The following is a 19,436-nucleotide window of genomic DNA, read 5'->3' on the forward strand; positions in this document are numbered from 1 at the left end:
AGAGCTGAACACTCAACCAACAGAGCCACTCAGGCACCCCTAAAATACCATAGTTTTAAAGTGTGCTGGCGTTAGCAAATAGTTTCAGATGTGCCCAGAGATTTAGTTCCAAGGATTTTTAGTGCATTATTGCTGATAACAGTGAAAAACAGAAATTACAGGAGACTAACAAAATAAATTATACCTTTGAAAAGTGAAATATAATGTAGCCATTAAAAATCACCATGTAAGGTAGCTAGGGGCACAAGATGATGACGCTGTATTGCTTAGAGAGAAAAGCAAGGCGCTAACAGTGTGTGTAGGGTGATGAGCTGGTTTTGGTACCCCCATCCCCCGTTTCCCAGTGCACTTGTAGATCCATCAATTTTGAGATTATTGGAGATTCAATCATTCCTTTTTGATTCCTTGCTGATTCAGGAGGCGGAAATATTGGCGGCCTCTTCTCTCATGAAAATATTTTTCCAGATTTCGATCATTCAGTGCTTCAATCTCCATCTTATTCTAAATCTAATCGTGAATAGAGATATGGAAAAGCACTCAACTTCACGAATAGTCAAGAATGAGCAAATCAAAACTATACTGAGATACCACTACACATTTCGCCACAGCTGAAATAAAAAAGGCGGACCATCCCAAGTTGCTGAGGAAGCGGTGCAGTGGAACTTGCACATGCCACTTGGCAAACAGTTTGGCTGCCGTTATAAAAACCAAATATGCACACCAGCTATGCGCATGACCCGGCAGTTCACTCCTAGTTGACACTCAGCAGAAATGTGGGTGCCTATGCACTAAAAGACACACACGGGAATGTTCATGGCAGCACTTTTTACAATAGCCAGACTGGAAACAACCCAAATGTCCGTTTATAGTCAAATTGACGATTTGTGATCTCATCAAACAGAAGAAGCTTCTGTAGTAATGAAGATGAATGAGGTACATGCAGCAAAGGGAAGTAGAACAGAAGAGGCCAGAGATAAAAATGTATGCACACGGCCCCACACATGTACCCACATACGAATAGTTCCAGTTATGTAAAGTTTAACCGCCTAAAACTGTAGTCTTAAAAGTCAGGGTGGTGGTCAGCTTTGGGAAGGTTGGAGGGAGTCATGCTTGAGGAAAAGCATGAGAGGGCTTTCTGGGGTACAGGTAATTATCTATTCTGGACCTGGATGGTAGTCACATGCTCTACACTTTACTATAACTCATTGAGCAGTATGCTAATAAATTGTGTACTTGTTATGCATGTGAGATTCTTTGCAATAAGCATTTTTAAGTAAAATAAATTTAAAATGGCTCATACCATAAGATACTTTCTAGGAGTTACTGTCTAACAAACTGAGGTTGTCTGTCCTTATGATTCCTTGGGACCAAGGGAGTGTCCCTCTGAGAGTGGCCTGAATTCCTAGGAGCCTTGAGGTAAGGCATAAACAACAGGCCCAGGCCAGTCCTGATGAGAGAGAGCCCAATCTGGCTGCAAGCTCAGCCTAACAGAAACCCCAGGCAAGGAATTTCTTTGAGGAGCCCAAACAAGTTGGGAGACCCACCCTGAGGGGACAGGGACAGGGGCCCAGGGATAGGGGACAGGGTGGCTTACAGGAGCCCCTCCCTCTGCTTGCGTTGGAGATTGGCAAGCATTTAAACTGAACAAAGCCCCACTGACGGGAGCTGTTTGTTTCCAAAGGGCTGGTGGAACAACTAACTGTAAGCTGGGGAGAGGAAATTACACAATGGATGTTGAAATGTAGGCTTGTTGAAAAGTTGTCACTCGAGTAATGAATGCCCTATTTCCTGTTTTTTTTTCTTTGTTTTTGTGTTTTTTTGTGTGTGTTTTTTTTTTTTTTTTGCTGAAAGTTAAATGCTGGGCATAATTAGCTAGTAAAAAAGCAAGCTTGGCAGCAGAACAAAAATAGCACATTTTGGGAGCCCAGGCCAATTAAAATTGTTTATGCAGCCATTTAGCAATATTTTTCTCCAAACTATTATGACCGGGAAATATGCAGCAGGAGACTGTAAGGCAAAGCTCCTCAGAAGAAAAATGGCCCACACACTGATCCTTTAAACAGCCTGCTGTTCTCAGGGGATTTTATAATAAGAATGAACACTTCCATCCTCCTGAACTCCCTGGGCCTCCTCGGGATCTTGAGAACAGCATCACTCACCCTCTGGAGCAGACAGCTGTTGATGAGTTCTGCAACCTGCTAATGTTAAGATTAGCCAAGCTCCCCTATGTGGTAGAGAGGCCAGCGACTACACAGTTAGCTGCCTAATGCAGTCATTTAAATCATCTGGCTGATGCCGTAATCGGACCGAGCGTATGAAACATTTTTGTTAGTAACCGGACAGTCTGGCTGGTGTTAGGATTAGTTGCTAGAACTCCGCGAAATCGCCCTTGGTGAAGTTTGTCACCATGCCAGCTCCTCCTCTCTGCTCTCTCTCTCTGCCCTCTCCCTCTCCAGCACTTTCTGTGTCTCTGATGATCTTCCCCCTCAAGTACACGGGTTACATCTTCCTTTCCCTCTCCAGTCTCCTTGTCAAAACCTACTTTCAGATCCTTCACTTACAATCACGCGTAATGGACTGATAACAGCTTTAGAAGCCATCACAGCTCCCAGACACTTTGATTATGGAATTGCGGGCCCCGAGTTAAGGGATGGGGCAGGCACTTTGGAGGCGGAGAGCCTTCTCGACATCCCTAAACTTTCACCCAAAGGAAAGAGCCTATTTTGCTTAACTTACTAGGTTAACCCACTTGGCCAATGCCTCCATTGGCTAATGGGAGAGAAATCTTTGGAGACCTTTTCTTGGCCACAGGCCTTGCTCCTGATGCAGCAGCAGGGTTAGTCTTAGCCTGGCCACCTCCTCTGCCAGAGTTCTAAATCTTCCACGCCCTGAGGCATCCAGGTGAGCACTGTTCACCTAGAAGGCTGACTGTGTAAAGCTTTTTGCCATCACTGGGTTGGACATGCGTATTCAAACAGCAGAAGGGCTACCTCTCATCTTCCTGTTCACATTCTGTTCATTTCACATTCGTTCATTCGTTTGTAGACCGTATTTATAAAATATATGTGGACCAAAAACAATAATTTAGCTTAATATTAAGAGCTCTCCTTGGCTTGGTCCCAGCTTCCCTGTCTCGCTCTTTCTCTGACGAGTCATTTTCCTGAGTTTGCCAAGACCGTCTTTCCTCCGAACCACACGCTATACTTTCCTACTTCTATGCTTTGTTCAGACTCTGTCCCCTGTCTGTGCTCCTTTTTCTCCATGTATCTAAATCTCTCCCATTATATGAGGCTAACCTGAATCCCTCCCTCTTCCTGCCTGTAAAGAATGCCGTCTGTGACCACTCCTGGCCATGACAATCTACTACGCATCTGATCTCCTGTGGCATTTATTCCCTCGGCCTGTACATGCCGTGTGGTCAAAAATAGCCTTTGACATGTCCTGTATTCCACTGAACATTTTCTCCTTGCGTAGAAAGTATGGCCTAGAGTTGGCTCCCTCCCTCCAGCCGATGGGCATTGGAGTCAGGAGGGGGCCTCTGGTCAGCAGTTTCCAGATCAGAACTAAACCAAGTTCCTGGCAGTGGACCTGCCCCTGGATCCCCACAGGAATTTCCTGTCAACACCCCCGCCCTCTGCCTTCCACTTCCTGTCTTCCAGGCCTCACCTCTGAATCATGAATTTCCCTTCTAGCCCTTCCATTCTCTCCCCTGCATTCAATGAGCTTTACGAGGCTTCAGATAAGAACATTTGGTGAGAGCAGCTCCTGGAGCCTACAAGTGGGACAGTGGTGTAACCCTTCGCCGTTAGCCAGCCAGCGACCTTGAAAGGTCATCAGCTCATTCATTTATTCGTTCATTCAATCCATAAATATTTTCTGGAGTGTATACTGGGTGCCATGCCCTATGCTGGGCCCCAAGGACACAGCAATGAACAGATCCCAGGCTCTGCTCTCCTTTTTTTTTTTTTTTTTACAAATAGTTTATTGTCAGGTTGGTTTCCATATAACACCCAGTGCTCTCCTTTTTTAAAGAGCCAGAGATCTAGAAGATGATCCTGGCGAGAACACTAGCAGTAACAATAGTATGCAGTCTGCATGAGGGGAGAGGTTTAAGGTATCCCGTATGGATGAAATTCTGTTCTGTTGAACAATATCTGTTGAGAAATAGGGTCCACAGTACTCTTCTACAGAAGAGTACTTTCCAGAAGCTGCTGTTCCTTTATGGTGCACCAAGTCTTCAAAAATCTCTGGTTTTTCCCTTTGCCTGTTAAACTTAGCCATAATCCATTAAAAAGAGCTGGTCACAACACTTAGCAGGATTCTTCATGTATGTCACGGTAATAATCAGGCCATGCTTCTAGCATTCTACCAGGTGCTTTAACTTCGCCTGGTGTTTTAAAATGATGCTACGAAAGTGATAATTCCAGCACTAATGGTACTAGCTATCACTTACTGACCATGTGTCCAATGCCCCAGGCACTTTTCACAGGCCTCATAGAGAGATCTGAAGGCCAGAGGGGGCTTTTTACCTTACCCCGGGCCATTAGTACCTCCTTTGGGCCTATGTCCCCCAGATGTCTGTTCCCCCAGTGAACTTGCATCATTTTTGCCTGCCCCACCTCCGTTCTCCCCTCTTCTGGTGTCCTCACTCTCCTTTGTTAGGGACAGACCATCCAGTTTTCCATCATTCTTTGGCCAAAACCTAGTGCCTCAAACTAGACTCAACAGACATTCCCTTCCCTTAAACCTGAAACTTCAGGAGCTCCCCCGGTGCTCATTCAGCCTCGTAGCCGACTTGTGAGGTGACTTCCCAGTAGGCCCCACTCTGCTTACATTCACACAGTTGATTACTGTGGCTGGCAACCAAAGAACTATAACACAAGCTGTCGTTAATTGCAGCCTGGTACAGTCTTATCATTCCTTCGTTCCAAAGACGACAATCTGATGCTGTCCGGAGCTCACAGATTCTGCTCAGCACTCTGTGGAAAGAGGATGGACTCCGACGCCAGGGCCGTGGACCGTGGGACGCTGGAGAAAGCAAGTGCCTGACAAACAGCAAACGTGCCAAATGAGTGCTTTCAGAGAAACAAGGGTTGCCTGCACAGTATTGATTGTAGGCCCACTAATGGTTCAGGCTGTGAGGCTGGGCGTGACAGCTCAGCCTCGCTCAGTGCAGTAATATACCGCCAAGTCAGGCCTATTTTCCGGTGTCAGCAGGGAAATGGGAGACTATTAAGGACGCACCTTATCAGGAACTGAGCTCAGTGTCACTGGGGAGACTGGCAATTAGCATGATGGAAGCCGTGAGGCAGCCCCAGCTCTGGGCCAGGTGCGGAAGAAATTAGTAGGAAGCCTCTTAACTGACGGGTCAGCTCAGGCTCCAGCAGGGAGAGAGCCTCTAGCAAATGCTGATGCTCCCTTTTCTCTGGCCGGGAAGACCCCCGCCCCTTCTGGTTGCCTTTTGATCTGCTCTCTGCACACACATTTGCTGGTGGACGTCCATCCACTCTACCTGCCCCAATTACAAAATTCTCTCACACGTGAGTGGAGCTCTCTCATTTATTCTATCAGGCAGGGAGTAGAGTCAAGGGCCCAAGCTTTGGAGACCGGTGTGTCTGGGGTAAATGGGGGAATAAGTCAGGTGCTATCTTTCTCTCTGGGGCTCTTGAGCTGGAGGGAGCCATGAATGAGTGTGTGAGGGGCCTTCTTCTTTTGAAGAAATTCCCACCCAAGTGTCACCACTTCCCTCCTCCCATCCAAAACACACACGGAGGTAAAGGAAAGAGATGTGGCCTGTAAGCTAGGAGACCCATTTCCTGCTCTGCATGGGTTTGACGTGTGGCCTCAGAACATTGCATCTCTGAGCTCCAGGTTTTTCAACTATGAACGGGTCATAATCCCAGGGTTGTGGGATTGAGCCCCAAGTCGGGCTCTGTGCCAGACATGGAACCTGGATGAGATTCTCTTTCTCCCTCTCTCTGCCCTGATCCCCCACTCACACTCTCTCTCTCTAAAAAATTTTTAAGTGTATTTATGGCGAGAGAGACAGAGAGAGAGAGAGATGGGAGGGGCAGAGAGAGAGAATCCCAAGCAGCCTCCACCCTGTCCGTGCAGAGCCCAATGCAGGGCTTGAACCCACAAACCCTGAGATCGCGACCCAAGCTGAAACCAAGAGTCAGACGCCTAATCGACTGAGCCACCCAAGTGCCCCCCTTCTCTAAAATTTAAAAAAATAAAAGTGAGGCAATTACTAGATGATCTCTGAGTTAGTTCAGGTCCTCCAAGAAGCAGATGTCAAGAGGAGTTGACTGTACTAGGGTGTTCTGAAGAGCTGCTGTGAGAGAAAATGCGGAGGAAGGTGAGAAGGGCTGGGAGAGCCCTCAGACTCAGATGCTCGTTTGACTCTGAATCAAGAAGAGAGAGAAGGACGCTTACGTGGAAGTATCTCAGACTAAAGAAAGTTTAGCAAGGCCGCCGGAGAGTCCTCGAGCCAAAGACGGCTGTCACAGGAGTCCAGTGTCTCCCAGGGACAGGTCTGCCCAGCATCTGTGCTGTTCTCTGGGAGCAGCCGGGAGGAAGTGTGGCCTTGGAGGAAACACAGTGATGGATTTCAAAGCAAGCAGCTGCGGCCTCCTGTGGTGGGACGTCTGTGAGGTATATTCTTTTGGTCACAATAAAGCACCCTGTAGGCTCTGTGCTGCGATGTTCTAGAACCCTAGAGATAGGCCAGCAGACCCAGACCCATGTCACCCCGAGGGGGTCTGGCTGGGCGTTGTGGAGAGCAGCTGCTCTCGGGCACTCCCTGAAGCAAAGCTGGCAGGATGTTTGTGTGTTGGGATCAAATGCTTCCTGTCTCTCCTATTTTTGGCCTTGCTTTGGTCTTCAGAGAAGGGAAGTGAGGGCTCCAGTTTCCCTGTTGTCATCTTTGTTTGAAGGAAAGCCAAACAAAAGAGGCCCTGCCCTGATTACGTCTGTCTTGCCTTTCCTGGGTCCCCGCAAGCTTGGACCCTCCGTGCACATGTCCACACGCCCATACATGGGAAGCTGTATGCCTTTGAGTTCTGGATGAGTCTGGGCTCAGAAAAACCTAGACTTGAGTTTCAGTTCCGCCTCTTCCTGGCTGCGTAACCCTGGGTGAATGACCACCTCGTTGAGCCCTGACATTCTTATCTATAAAAGGAGGGAAACCATACCAACCTCTTAGGTATGGTTAAATAAGCCAATGGGGTGTCTGAGTGGCTCAGTTGGTTTAAGCGTCCGACTCTTGATTTCAGCTCAGATCATGATCTCACGGTTCATGAGTTCAAGCCCCACATAGGGCTCTGTGCTGGCAGTATGGAACCTACTTGGGATTCTCTCTCTCCCTCTCTCTTTGCCCCTCCCTTGCACACTCTCTCTGGCTCAAAATAAATAAAACTTAAAGAATTAAATAAGGCAAGGCACATAAAGTCTTTAGCACATTGCGGCACATACTACCTGCTTGATAAATGACACTTATTAGTGGTGTCACTTACTAAACACCTACTATCAGTATCTTTATTATCGCCCTCAATATTATCTTCTGGTGAGAGACGCTAAGGTCTCAGAAATTCGTCCTGTCCCCAAGAAGCACTCAGATTATGGGCAAGGACATGTAGAAAGCCACACCGAGATTAGCTGCTAGCCTGTGGGGCTGGCTTGGGAAGTTTGTTACAATCAGGGCTGTCTCGTTCATTTCACAACTTTTACAGGACTTCCCTCTCCTGTCTGTGCATCTGGTTTCCTGAGCTTGCAGGCAAGATCTTAGACCCAACACACCGTAATGTGTAGAGATGGTGATCCTGGCTTGCAGAGTACATGCTCCAGTCACGAAAGAACTGGAAAGGGGAGTGCTGGTCGAAGGTGGTGACAGACAAAGCAGAAGGAAGAGGTGGGCTGGCAAGGCCAAGTGATGAAGGGCCTTGTAAACTGTATTAAGGAATTGGACTTGATCCTGAGGGCAATGGCGGTGCCCTTGATGGGTTTCAAGCAGGAGAGCCATGTAATCAGATTTGTCTGATGGCTTCAGAACAATTTACCCAGGTTAGCCCCCCCTTCCCTGGGGAAAACCTACGCCCCAGAGAGGAAAATATGAAGAGAAAGGATTGGAATTGCACACGCCCCTTAAAAGCACTGCCCGCTCAAACTTTCCCTGACCCGTCCTCATCTGAACAAAGGCCCCGCGGCCAGCTGGAGAGGAGCCGTGTTGATTACTCACAATTCCCTTCCCGAGAGGACAGGCGCTGATGTGTTTTCTCTCGATAACACTGGCTCCTTTCGAGCAATAGGACTTCCTGTCTGATGGGAGAGCAATTACTGTACCTCCAAAGAGAAAATGCTTTAAACAAATCTAGTTTTAGCCCTCCATGATAAGGGAGATGTTTGCTCACAGATCCACCATTAGCCCCGAGTTTAAGGAAGAGCGGCCACTTAGGACTCCCAGCGACCAGAATGACATCTCCAGGTCTGTTTGGTAAAAGATCCCAGTGGCCAAAGGGAAAGGGGATCTTTCCCCCGGGGAACCTGCTCCCTCCAACACCAGCCTGGGTCTGGAGCTCCTGGCTTTCCTGCTCCCCACCCCCCAGAGGGGGCCAGGGGCCTATGAAGATCACTGCTAAGATTTAATCAACTCAGGGCACGTCCAAGCTGATCCAGTCAAATGAGGTGCCCCTCGGTCTGTTTCCATTAGCAGATCATGAGGGAATCTGCATGAAGACAATCTGCTCCCCAACAGGCATCAGTAAAAACTGCCTTGTGTCGTGCGTTGGGAGAATATGAAAACCAAAGACGCCACCCTTCAATGAGCACGCCAACCAGAGACATTCGTTGTTTTCACTATCTTTCCAGAATCAGCTGGAATACACCTGACCCTTGCTCGCGATTGCAATAGCATTAGTTACACTCGTGTAGCACTTGCAATGTGGCAGGCCCTGCTCTAAGTGCCGGACGCGGACTCATGTGCAGTCGGTGTAGGTCTCCCAAGGACCCTCTGCCACAGGTACTATTATTATTCTCAATTCTTAAAATGACATAACTGGGGCATATCCCAGAACTGAGGACATATTATGGTATAGCAAAGGCAGGGATTAAGTTTACAGATGAAATTAAGGTTGCTAATCAACTGACCTTGAGATGGGGCGTGTGTCCTGGATGATCCATCTGGGCCCAATGTGGTCACAGTGAGAGTCAGGGTCAAGTTTGAAGAGGCAACACTGCTGGCTTTGAAGGTGGAGGAAGAGACCTAGGAGCCAAGGGATTCAGGGGGCCCCTAGGTTCTCCCCTAGAGCCTCTAGAAGGAATGTCACCCTCTAACATGATGGTTTTAGACCCTTGAGACCCATTTCAGGCCTCAGAGCTCCAGAACAGGAAGATAATAAATTGGTAATGTTTTAAGCCATTAAGTTTGTGGTCATTTGTGACAGCAGCCACAGGAAATGAACACACTAGTACTGAGTGTACAGTCGTAAACACAATAAACATGGTCTCTGCCCTTAAGAGCTTGCTGGATATTGCCAGTGTTTGCGGACTCCTGGGTTTGGTCAGCAGTTCCTAAAGCATATTAGGCAGTGGGAGCTCTGCTTTTGCTGGAGCCCAGGGCTGGCAAGAGAGCTGAGTGCCCTCCTTGGCCTATTTAACTTACCTCCTTTGACTTAATAGAAAATATTAAGTATTTTCTAGTATTTGGGACTATAGTAGGTGTTTTGCATATAGACCTAATTTCATCCCGGCCACAGCCCTCTGAGAGATATTTTTATCCCCATTTACCAGATGAAGAAACTGAGGCTCTGAGAGGAAAAATGACTTTCCTAAGAGCACGCCACGAGTAAGTGGCAGGTGTGAACCCAAGACATCTGACTCTAAACCATCCCCGCTGTCAGCCCCCCCAGCTTCTGTTCCATCCTTGATGCCGGCTCGCCCGCCCCACCACCCCCACCCTCATTCACATCTGAAGGCAGTTGCAGGGCCCACTCATGGATTCCAGTAATAGGGCGGAGTCCCCCGTTTCGGGCAAACGCTGTTCCTACGCATGAGCACAAAGGGGTGTTTTTCAGACAGAAGCCTGGTGGAGGCTGAGATAAGGGTGGTTCAGGACAGCTCACGAGGGGCTGTTCGGGATAAAAACCCTTGGCAGACGGCGTGGACTAGGGCAGCACCGTGTGGAATCAGAGACTACGTGCCAAGCGCGGGGTGAGCAAGGGGTTCTGTTTCTTGGGGAGCTCTGGGCCCAGAAATGACCCTGAGGAAGCTGACACTCAGACCTGCCCCACCCCAGGCCTTCACATCTAGCCAGCCCTGTCCCCCCCCAGCCGTGGCCTCTGAGGCTGCCGTGTCTCCACACGTGTTTCTACCACGTGAGGGCAACTTGAGCTGGCTCTCAGCAGACCGTTGCTTGGGAGGGGGTGGGTGTGTGTCATTATTGACAGCAACAACAGCAACAAAAATAACTGTCACAGCCACTATTTATTAAGTGCTTAAAAACATTAAAGTAATCTCATTTAAACCCTCATGACAATCATTTGGGGTGATCTTATTATCACCATTTTACAAGGAGGGAAACTGAGGCTCGAGAAGGGGACTTCCCAAGGCCACACAGCCAGTAAACACAGAGCCTGCTCTCCCTTGTTCCAAAGCACATGCTGTCACAGAAGTCAGGGACACGCTTCCCACTGGGATCATTAATGAGGAGGCTGCCTGTCTCATTGCCTGCAAAGGAAGTGGGGAGGGAGTGGTCTCTGGCTGCTCCCATTTCTCAGGTGACCCTGTCTCTGATGAGGCTCGAAGCCACCACCTTGGCTGTGGAGACGGGATGCTCTGGCCAGCAAAGGGTGTGAGCCTGTGGGGCGAGCCGCACTATCGCACTGCCGAGTGGGGAGGAAGTGACTCAATCATCAAAGGCCTGGTCTTCCTCGGGGAACTGTCCCTAATCACAATTATCCCGCTACAATAATACCATTTCAGAGAGACTGTGAGCCGGGGCACTGTGTAGCCATGTAAACTGCTTCCTGTATCTGCCAAACCCAACAGCATTGGGCAATTAATAGAATCCAGCTAGGCCTCCCGCTCTGATAAGGCCGGAGCAGTTGTTGCCGCTGGCCGTGTTGCTCTCCTGACGAATGGCCCTCGTGCTGCAAAGTCATTCTCTCTCCTCCCTGGCAGCGCGGGGCCACAGTGGCCTGGGGCCCCCACCAGGCCGAGGAGAGCCACGCACGTCCTGTTTGACTTGGCATTTTGTGGAGATAAAAAATGATTTTCATTCTGCTGCTGAACAAAAGTCATGACCGTCGAGCCTACCCCAGGACCCTGGTGGCGAATTGACGGTTTGGGATTGAGCGGGACCCCTGCTGTCTAGAACAAGGACCCACAGACAAGAAAGCACTTCATGAGGCAGCTCAAGAGAAGAAGGAATTAGAAAAGGTTTAAATGGCACACCCTCTAGGTCATACCGGGGCTCTAGGATTCTAAGAGCCTCAGATCCTTACTTTGTAAGCAGTAAACTGCTTCGCAGGGCAGAGAGAAGGGCTTTAGGAAATGACCGGGCCCCACCCAAATGCTTCATGGCTCTTGGGATACAGTTGGGAGGCAACACTTCGTAGTTCCAGGGCCTCCCTGAATCTGGGGGTGAACGTGGTTTGGCAGACAATGGTGGCCCTCGGGGCAGGCCTGACTGCTGCCCAGACCTCCAGGCCCCACGGGACGGAAGGATGTTAAACACCAAAACGTAAATTGGTGCAGTCACTATGGAAAACAGTATCAGAGATCAAAAAATTAAAAATACGATTCCACTCTGAGTATTTATCCAAAGGAAAGAAAAACAGGAACGTGAAGATACGTATGCACCCCTGTGTTCATTGTAGTATCACTTACAGTAGACAAGATATGGAAGCAACCTAAGTGTCCATCGATGCATGAATGGATACAGAAGATGTGTTATATGTGAGATATATATATGTTTATATGATATATGTTATATCTATTTATAATGGAATACTATTCAGCCATAAGAAAGAAGGAAATCTTGCCATTTGTGACAACATGGATGGACCTTGAAAAATAAGTCAGACAGAAAAGACAAATACTGTATGATCTCACTTATATGAGTAATCTAAACTCAAACAAACAAACAAAACAAAACTTATAGAAAATATATTGGTGGTTTCCAGAGTCAGGGGGTGGGGTGGGGGGTGGGCTACATGGGTGAATGGGGTCAAAAGGCACAAACTTTCAGTTATAAAATAAACAAGTCTTGGAGATGTAAGGCACAGTGTGACTATAGCTAATGAAACCGTATTGTATATTTAAAAACTGCTAAGAGTAGACCTTAAAAGTTCTCATCACAAGAAAAAAAATTCTGGGACACCTGGCTGGTTCAGTTGGTAGAACATGCAACTTTTGATCTTAAGGACGTGGGTTCAAGCCCCTGCATTGGGCGTAGAACTTACTTAATTTAAAAGATGAATAAAAAGAAAATAATAATGAGAAAAAAATCTGTAATTATATGTGATAATAGATGTAAGTAGATTTACTATGTCATTTCACAATATATACAAATAATCAAATCATTATTGTTGTGTGCCTGAAACTAATACAATATTATTATAGCATAAAATGTTAACTAAAATAATATGAACTTAACCAACAGAATGTTAACCCGTGTAATAATGTCAACCACATCTCAATTAAAAGAAAAGCCGGCACTCTTCTGGTCTTCCCAGTTTCCTATTTTCTTCTTGGTGACCAGTACTCTCATTTTGCGTCAGTGGGTAGGGCGCACTCATTTTCTTGCAAAGGATCAGGTGTCTACATTCTCTGTGGTAAAGTTTGACTAATAAGTTTGTCTCGTCTGGAACCCTTAAGCCAAATTCCCGAGAAGTCTCGGCTCATCGAGTTGAAGGTGTGATTCATTCCTCAGGGGAGTGAAAGTGAGCTCCCTCACTTTCCTCCTCCCGAGAACAATGCAAATGAAGGCAGAGGGATTTTTGCCTGGGCAAGGTCAGAAAAACCTTTGAGGAAGAGGGAGTGAGGCCAGAGGATGTGGGTGTTTTAAAATTGGCTCTGCCTTTGCGGGAAGATTCTCTCCCAAGGTGACTTGCAAATTGTACTCAAATGTAGTAATTTCCCCCCCATTTGGGCATTTTGTGTTGTTAGTTGCTATTCTGTGTTGAGGCCCATTCTGATGAACTTTCTTGGGAGAAATTTCTTTTCATGGTCTCATAGTTTTTATGCTCTATTAGGAGGGAGACAGGAGGTAGCGAGGAGGCAGAGGTGAGCAGGGTGCTAGAGCAGAATGGGTAATCCTTTGGCAGTTAGGATATGAGGCCCAGCTCTGTACCTCCTAGCTGTGCAACCTTGGGCAAATTATTTAACTTCTCTCAGTGTCAGTCTCCTGATCTCTAACAGGGTGATAATTATAGGACTCAATGCCCAAGATTTGTCGTGAGGATTAAGTTCAGTCCTTGGTGCATGTAAGTGTTCAGCACCCGCATATTGAGCTTTTAATGAATGACTTTCATTGTTTTGTCATTTTAGATCATTTTTCTCCCCTACTCCCAGCATCCAGATCATTCTCGCAAACAGCAGGCCTATGAAACATCCCTCAACCATACCCAGGCCAGTCTCAAACACCTCCAGAAACAGAAGACTCACTAGCAGACTAGGTGTCTCATTTCATTTTCAGAAAGTTCTGGTTGACGGATGTTTCTTCCTTTCATTGAGTCAAAGTTTGTCTCTCTGGGCACATCATTTGGTTCTTGCTGTGCTCTCCAGAACTGTAGGAAATTTAAGTCCGATCTATGTGCAAATGCTGCAAATATTTGAACAGAGTTGATACACCCTTTCTGAGACATCTCCACCTGGAAAGCTTGAGTCTTTTATGAGGCTGGAGACTCTCATCGGAACCCGTCTCCCGCATATCACTCTCTCTCATGGAAGGTGAGTTCAAAGAAACCAGAAGACTCATTCAGTTAGCTGGAACCACATGACAAGTTTCACGTCTTTTGTTACAGAGGTGAATCCCCATGTCTACAGCACCAGAACAGCAGGAGGTGGTTGATTAATGGGACCTGGCTCTAGATATCAAGTGCACCCCAATGTCCTGTGGCTGGCGGAGCATTTCCTTCACCAGAAGGACTGGAGGTAACTTTAAGAGCAAGATGACAGGGCCCCTCAGAAGTAGAGCTATGGCTCAGCCTCCCCAAGACCAGGCGGCAGGTTGGGCCAGATAACAGCTAGATAATGGCATCAAGGAGTCACAGGAAGGCCGGCACTAATCTCTCAGGCCATGTTGTGTGAGCATCTGGAATCTGGGCAAGGGATGCTCCAGTCTTTGAACCTCCTACTTCTTCCTCTGCACACAGCAGTTAGCTGCTTCAGAAGATAATAGTCAGTCTCATCTCTGCCACATCGAGTTCAAAGGGGGTGGCTAATCTTGACTTTTAATTGCTAACTAATGAAGATTTTAATCCAAATCTCTCGGCCCAGTGACATACTGAACAATCATTACTGTCACACATATTTTAGCCTCAAGTTACTTTGTCCAGTGTTTGGCACTGTCCTTCACTCTTACACTAATACCACACTCACAACACTTCTGACACTGGCTATGTGGGTTTATTCCCACACCAACCAATTCTTTCATACCAGCCAGGTTTTCTACAATTTAATTCACTTCTGACACTACCTCCCTGGAGATAGCATCCAAAGCCATAGGTTAAGGACTCAGACCCACAAGACTGTCCCCATTTCAGATATCAATGGCAAGTCCTAGGTTGCCCCTGGTATCTATGCCCCTGGGACTTATGAAATGGGGTTCCTAGACCCCCTCTTTGGGTTTGATATTTTGCAAGACCAGCTCACAGAACTCAGGGACATATGTATTTATGTTTATTAGTTTGTTATCTAATAAATAATATAAAAAAGGATATAGATTAGTAGCCTGATGAAGGACAAGGTCCAGAAAGGTCCCAAGCACAGAGCTTTTGTCACCGTGGAGTTGGGGTGTGCCACCCTCCCTGCACATGGATGTGTTCACCATCCTAAAAGCTCTTTGAACTCTATTTTTTGGATTTTTATGGAGGCTTCAGCACATTGGCATGATCAATCATTAGCTCAATCTCCAGTCTCTCTCCCTTCCCAGAGAATGAGAGATGGGGCTGGAAGTTTTAAGCTTCTAATTATGGCTTGGTCTTTCTGGTGACCGGTCCCCATTCCGGGGCCCATCAAGAGTCACCTTATTACAGGGCACCTGGGTGGCTCAGTCTGTCAAGCGTCTCTTATTTTACCTCAAGTCATGATCTGACAGTTTGTGAGTTTAAACCCCACATCAGGCTCTGTGGTGGCAGCGTGGATCCTGCTTGGGTTTCTCTCTCTCCCTCACTCTCTACTCCTACCCCACTCATGCTCTCTCTCTCTCAAAAAAAAAAAGTCTTTTAGAGCAAAAGACATTCCTATCACCCCAGAAATTCCTAGGAACTTGGGGACTCTATGTCGAGAGCTGGGATCAAAAAACAAATATTAGGAGGAACTTGGGTGGCTCGGTGGGTTAAGCATCTGACTCTTGGTTTCGGCTCAGGTCATAATCTCATGGTTCATGAATTTGAGCCCTGCATCAGGCTCCATGCTGGCAGCATAGGGCCTACTTGGGACTCTCTCTTCTCTCTCTTTCTCCCTCTCTCTCTGTCCCTCCTTTGCTTGTACTATCTCTCGCTCTCAAAATAAATGAACTTAAAAATTATTGAAAAAATATTTTAAATGTGGAAACTAATTTGACAATAAACTATTTGTAAAAAAAAAATATTTTAAAAACACAAATATTAGAACAAAAGAAGTTTCTAGTACTCTTATCATTTAGGAAACTTTTAGGAGCTTGGTATCAGGAACCAGAGTCAGAGACTAATAAATATGTTTTCTGTTATTTCACATGCAGCCTGGGCACTTAGAAAGCATTTGTTCATTTGTTTATCCATCCATCCATTCATTCAACAACTTGGTTCTGAGCTCCAATCATGTGCCAAGGCACTGTGGTGCACATGGGACTCTAATGGCGAGCAAGACCAGACAGATTCCTTCTTGGCAGAGCTTAAGATCCAAGTGGTAGAGAGAGAGATTAATTAAATGATCATTAACATGTGCACAGGACAACAAACCACTCTAAATATTATAATGAAAAGAAACAAAGTTCTGAAGAAGCTGTTTATGAAGGATCTAACCTGGGTCTGCAGGAATCAGAGAAGGCCTGAGAATACATGGAGAGAGTGTATATCTAGTTTACTCTCCACCCTCCCCACTTCCCAGGGGCCTAGCATAGTCCTCAACACATAGTAGGTGTTTAATAAATGTTTGTGGATGCAGGAATGCATATATGAACTAACCATGTTGTTCTTGATTAAAGTGATAGACTGAATGGAGTTTTATATCTGGGTAGCTCTCTAGAGATTATGTGATGCTTTCACATGCATAACTTTGTGTCCCCAAATACCCTTGAGTAGTGGGAAAGATGGGTAGTATTCTCTGTGTTTGATGGGTAAAAGAAGGAGCGAAACTCAGTTGATGTCACAGGGAGGAAGTACAGTGACTAAAAACGTGCTCTTGAGTCTTGCTGTCCTGGGTTAAACCCCCTGTCTTATCAGTGGTGAGAGGCCTGTGAGCAAACACGGGGTACAACACCTTTGCCATGTTTTCCCTAGGCCTGGCATCCCCTGAATTAAAGTTCACGCTGGAGGGCTCCAAAGCGATGACTGTTTGAGGCTTTCTTTGGGGCTTGTGAGAACAGGGGCTTGCTTGTGGTCCACATGAATACAGTCTGAATCAGTGTCAGCTTCCCAAGAAGAAAGATGTTCTGTCTTCACCTTTGGCAAAAATCTCTCTAAACAATTCAACAAGTCATTATGAAAGGCACTGTGGGGCGCCTGGGTGGCTCAGTCGGTTAAGTGTCCGACTTCAGCTCAGGTCATGACCTCACGGTTCGTGAGTTCAACACAGATCCTGCGTCAGGCTCTGTGCCGACACCTTAGAACCTGGAGCCTGCTTCAGATTCTGTGTCTCCCTCCCTCTCTCTGCCCCTCCCTTGTTTGTGCTCTGTCTCTCTCTCAAAAATAAGTAAACATTTAAAAAATAAAAAGGCACTACACTGGTGTAAATATGCTTTCATATCTTAGTAAGAGGAACCACCTTCTAGAAATTTGTGTTTTAATAAAATTAATAACCACCACTACCAGTTATTGAACCCTCAGTATGTGCCAGTCAATGTGCTAAGTAGTTTACTTGTATTTACCCTCCCAACTCTGTGTGATTGGTAGTAGGACTACCTTACCCCCACTGTGATGCTTAATTTTTGTGTCAGCTTGAGTGTGGGTCAAACATTACTCTGGGTATATCTGTGCGGTTGTTTTGGATAAGATTAACATTTAAATTGGTAGACTAAGTAAAAGCACACTGTGTTCCTGAATGTGAGTGGGCCTCACCTAATCAGCCAAAGGCCTGGCTAGAACAAAACGGTTGACCTTCCCACTAGTAGCTAAGAACTCCTCCTGCCTGACTTCCTTCAAGCTGGGACACTGATATTTTTCCAGCCTTTGGGCTGGAACACCATAGGCTCTGTCAGGTCTCCAGCTTGCTGAATGTACATCTTGGGATTTGTCAGCCTCCATAATCACAGGAGCCAATTCCTTATAATAAATCTCCTTTATCTATACATATCTATCTCTATGTATCTCTATATCTGTATCTATGTCTCTCTAGATAGATAGATAGATAGATAGATAGATAGATAGATACAGGAGGCCACATATACATATACATATTATGTATTTACATACACACACACACACACACACACACACACACATGCAGATGTATCCTATTGATTCTGTTTCTCCAGAGAACTCTGACTAATACATCCCCTTGTGGTTAAAGAAAATGACACCCCAGCCCTTCCCCTTACTATTTCCCAAACTCATTCCAGCAAATTCCCTCCCAACCCCACAGCCTTGGGACCTGAAACCAAACATCCTTCTCTCTTCCCTAAATCTCCTTTATCTCCTGGATCTAAAGATCTGTCTTTGAACTCTCTTTGGATGCCCCTCCTCTCTTCATGCCTGCTGCTGATACCCAGATTCCAGATCCTCAACTTCTTCCATCTGGGGGGAGGCAGGGTGATAAGGCCTGAGAGGTTTCCAAGTCTGAGGACCCTCCTGCAACATACAGTCAAGATCTTCTCCAAAACTCAGCTCTTCTCCCTGCCCAGGCCCTTTTAGTCATCAGTGGCTTTAGGCATGAGGCCCAGGGCCTATAAGCTTTTATTGGGAGGGGGAGGGGGGCTGTCCCAGGATAATGTTTTAAGCCTAAAAAATATCTTATAATGGGTAACAAAATGTGAAAAAAAGAATTTCACTTAATAAGTGTTCAGCTGGTTAATTTGTTAAATTTTGGTATCTGTAAAAATTTCATCGCAATTGAAGAGAATTAAGTTAGTTTTTTATAACTTGGCACACATTTCTGAATATGCATAGTGATTATTATCCAGCCAACTGTAAAATAAAAGTGTTAAAAGAGAAACTGAGGTATATTAAAATTTTTTAGCTTATTTGAACAAAAAGTGATTCACACCAGACAGCCCCCAAAGTGCATAGGAGTGGTCTTCCTATAGGAGTTGGGACAGGACTTTCACAGGGCAGGTGGGAAAACAAAGCGAGGAAACTATTTGACCAGAGCTTAAGTGGGTGCCTTATTGGAAAAGGATAGTTGGCTGCTTGTGACTGGTTGTCTTTGGATTTCGCTTTTGTAATGTTGAGGCATTTATAAGCTTAGGTTTTGGTTTGCTTACATAGATGGCTAAAGCATTAGAATAAGTCAGCCTAATAGCATCCTTGTTTAATTAGTTTAACAATGTACTTGTAACCAAATAATTTCAGAAGTGACAATTATCAAAACCTTGTCTGCTTCTTCTATAGCAAAGTGTAGAAAGGGTATGCCTGGATCCTACAAAGCTCTTTTTTTTTTTTAAATGTTTTATTTATTTCTGAGAGAGAGAGAGAGAGAGAGAGCATGAGCAGGGGAGGGTCAGAGAGAGAGGGAGATACAGAATCTGAAGCAGGCTCCAGGCTCTGAGCTAGCTGTCAGCACAGAGCCTGACATGGGGCGCAAACCCACGAACTGTGAGATCATGACCTGAGCCGAAGTCGGACGCTTAGCCGACTGAGCCACCCAGGCACCCCTGGATCCTACAAAGCTCTTAAAATGCTCCTCTTTACCTCAAGACTTCCCTGCTTCAATTCCTAAGATCATTACCCTTCCCCACACTGGGCCCCCTGCTCTATTGTTCTCACCTCTGGTATTCAATGCTCTCTATACCAATCCATCTTGAACCTGAACCTTATTTCATTCATTCATTCATTCATTCATTCATTCATCCATTCATTCAT

The 19,436-nt window shown here is 46.2% G+C and overlaps 1 long non-coding RNA gene across 1 annotated transcript in view; it reads left to right on the forward strand.

The window, feature by feature from the left end:
- The first annotated feature begins 8,936 nt into the window (after window positions 1–8,936).
- The window catches only part of LOC144242528 (uncharacterized), a 31,206-nt gene continuing 20,706 nt past the window's right edge, over window positions 8,937–19,436 (forward strand). Inside the window, exons 1-2 of the long non-coding RNA XR_013338369.1 lie at window positions 8,937–9,016; window positions 14,022–14,151. This is a non-coding gene — a long non-coding RNA (uncharacterized LOC144242528). The remainder of the gene's footprint in view (window positions 9,017–14,021; window positions 14,152–19,436) is intronic.

The sequence above is a fragment of the Crocuta crocuta genome, unplaced genomic scaffold (genome assembly GCF_008692635.1).
Source record: "Crocuta crocuta isolate KB4526 unplaced genomic scaffold, BGI_CrCroc_1.0 scaffold384, whole genome shotgun sequence".
NCBI lineage: Eukaryota > Metazoa > Chordata > Mammalia > Carnivora > Hyaenidae > Crocuta > Crocuta crocuta.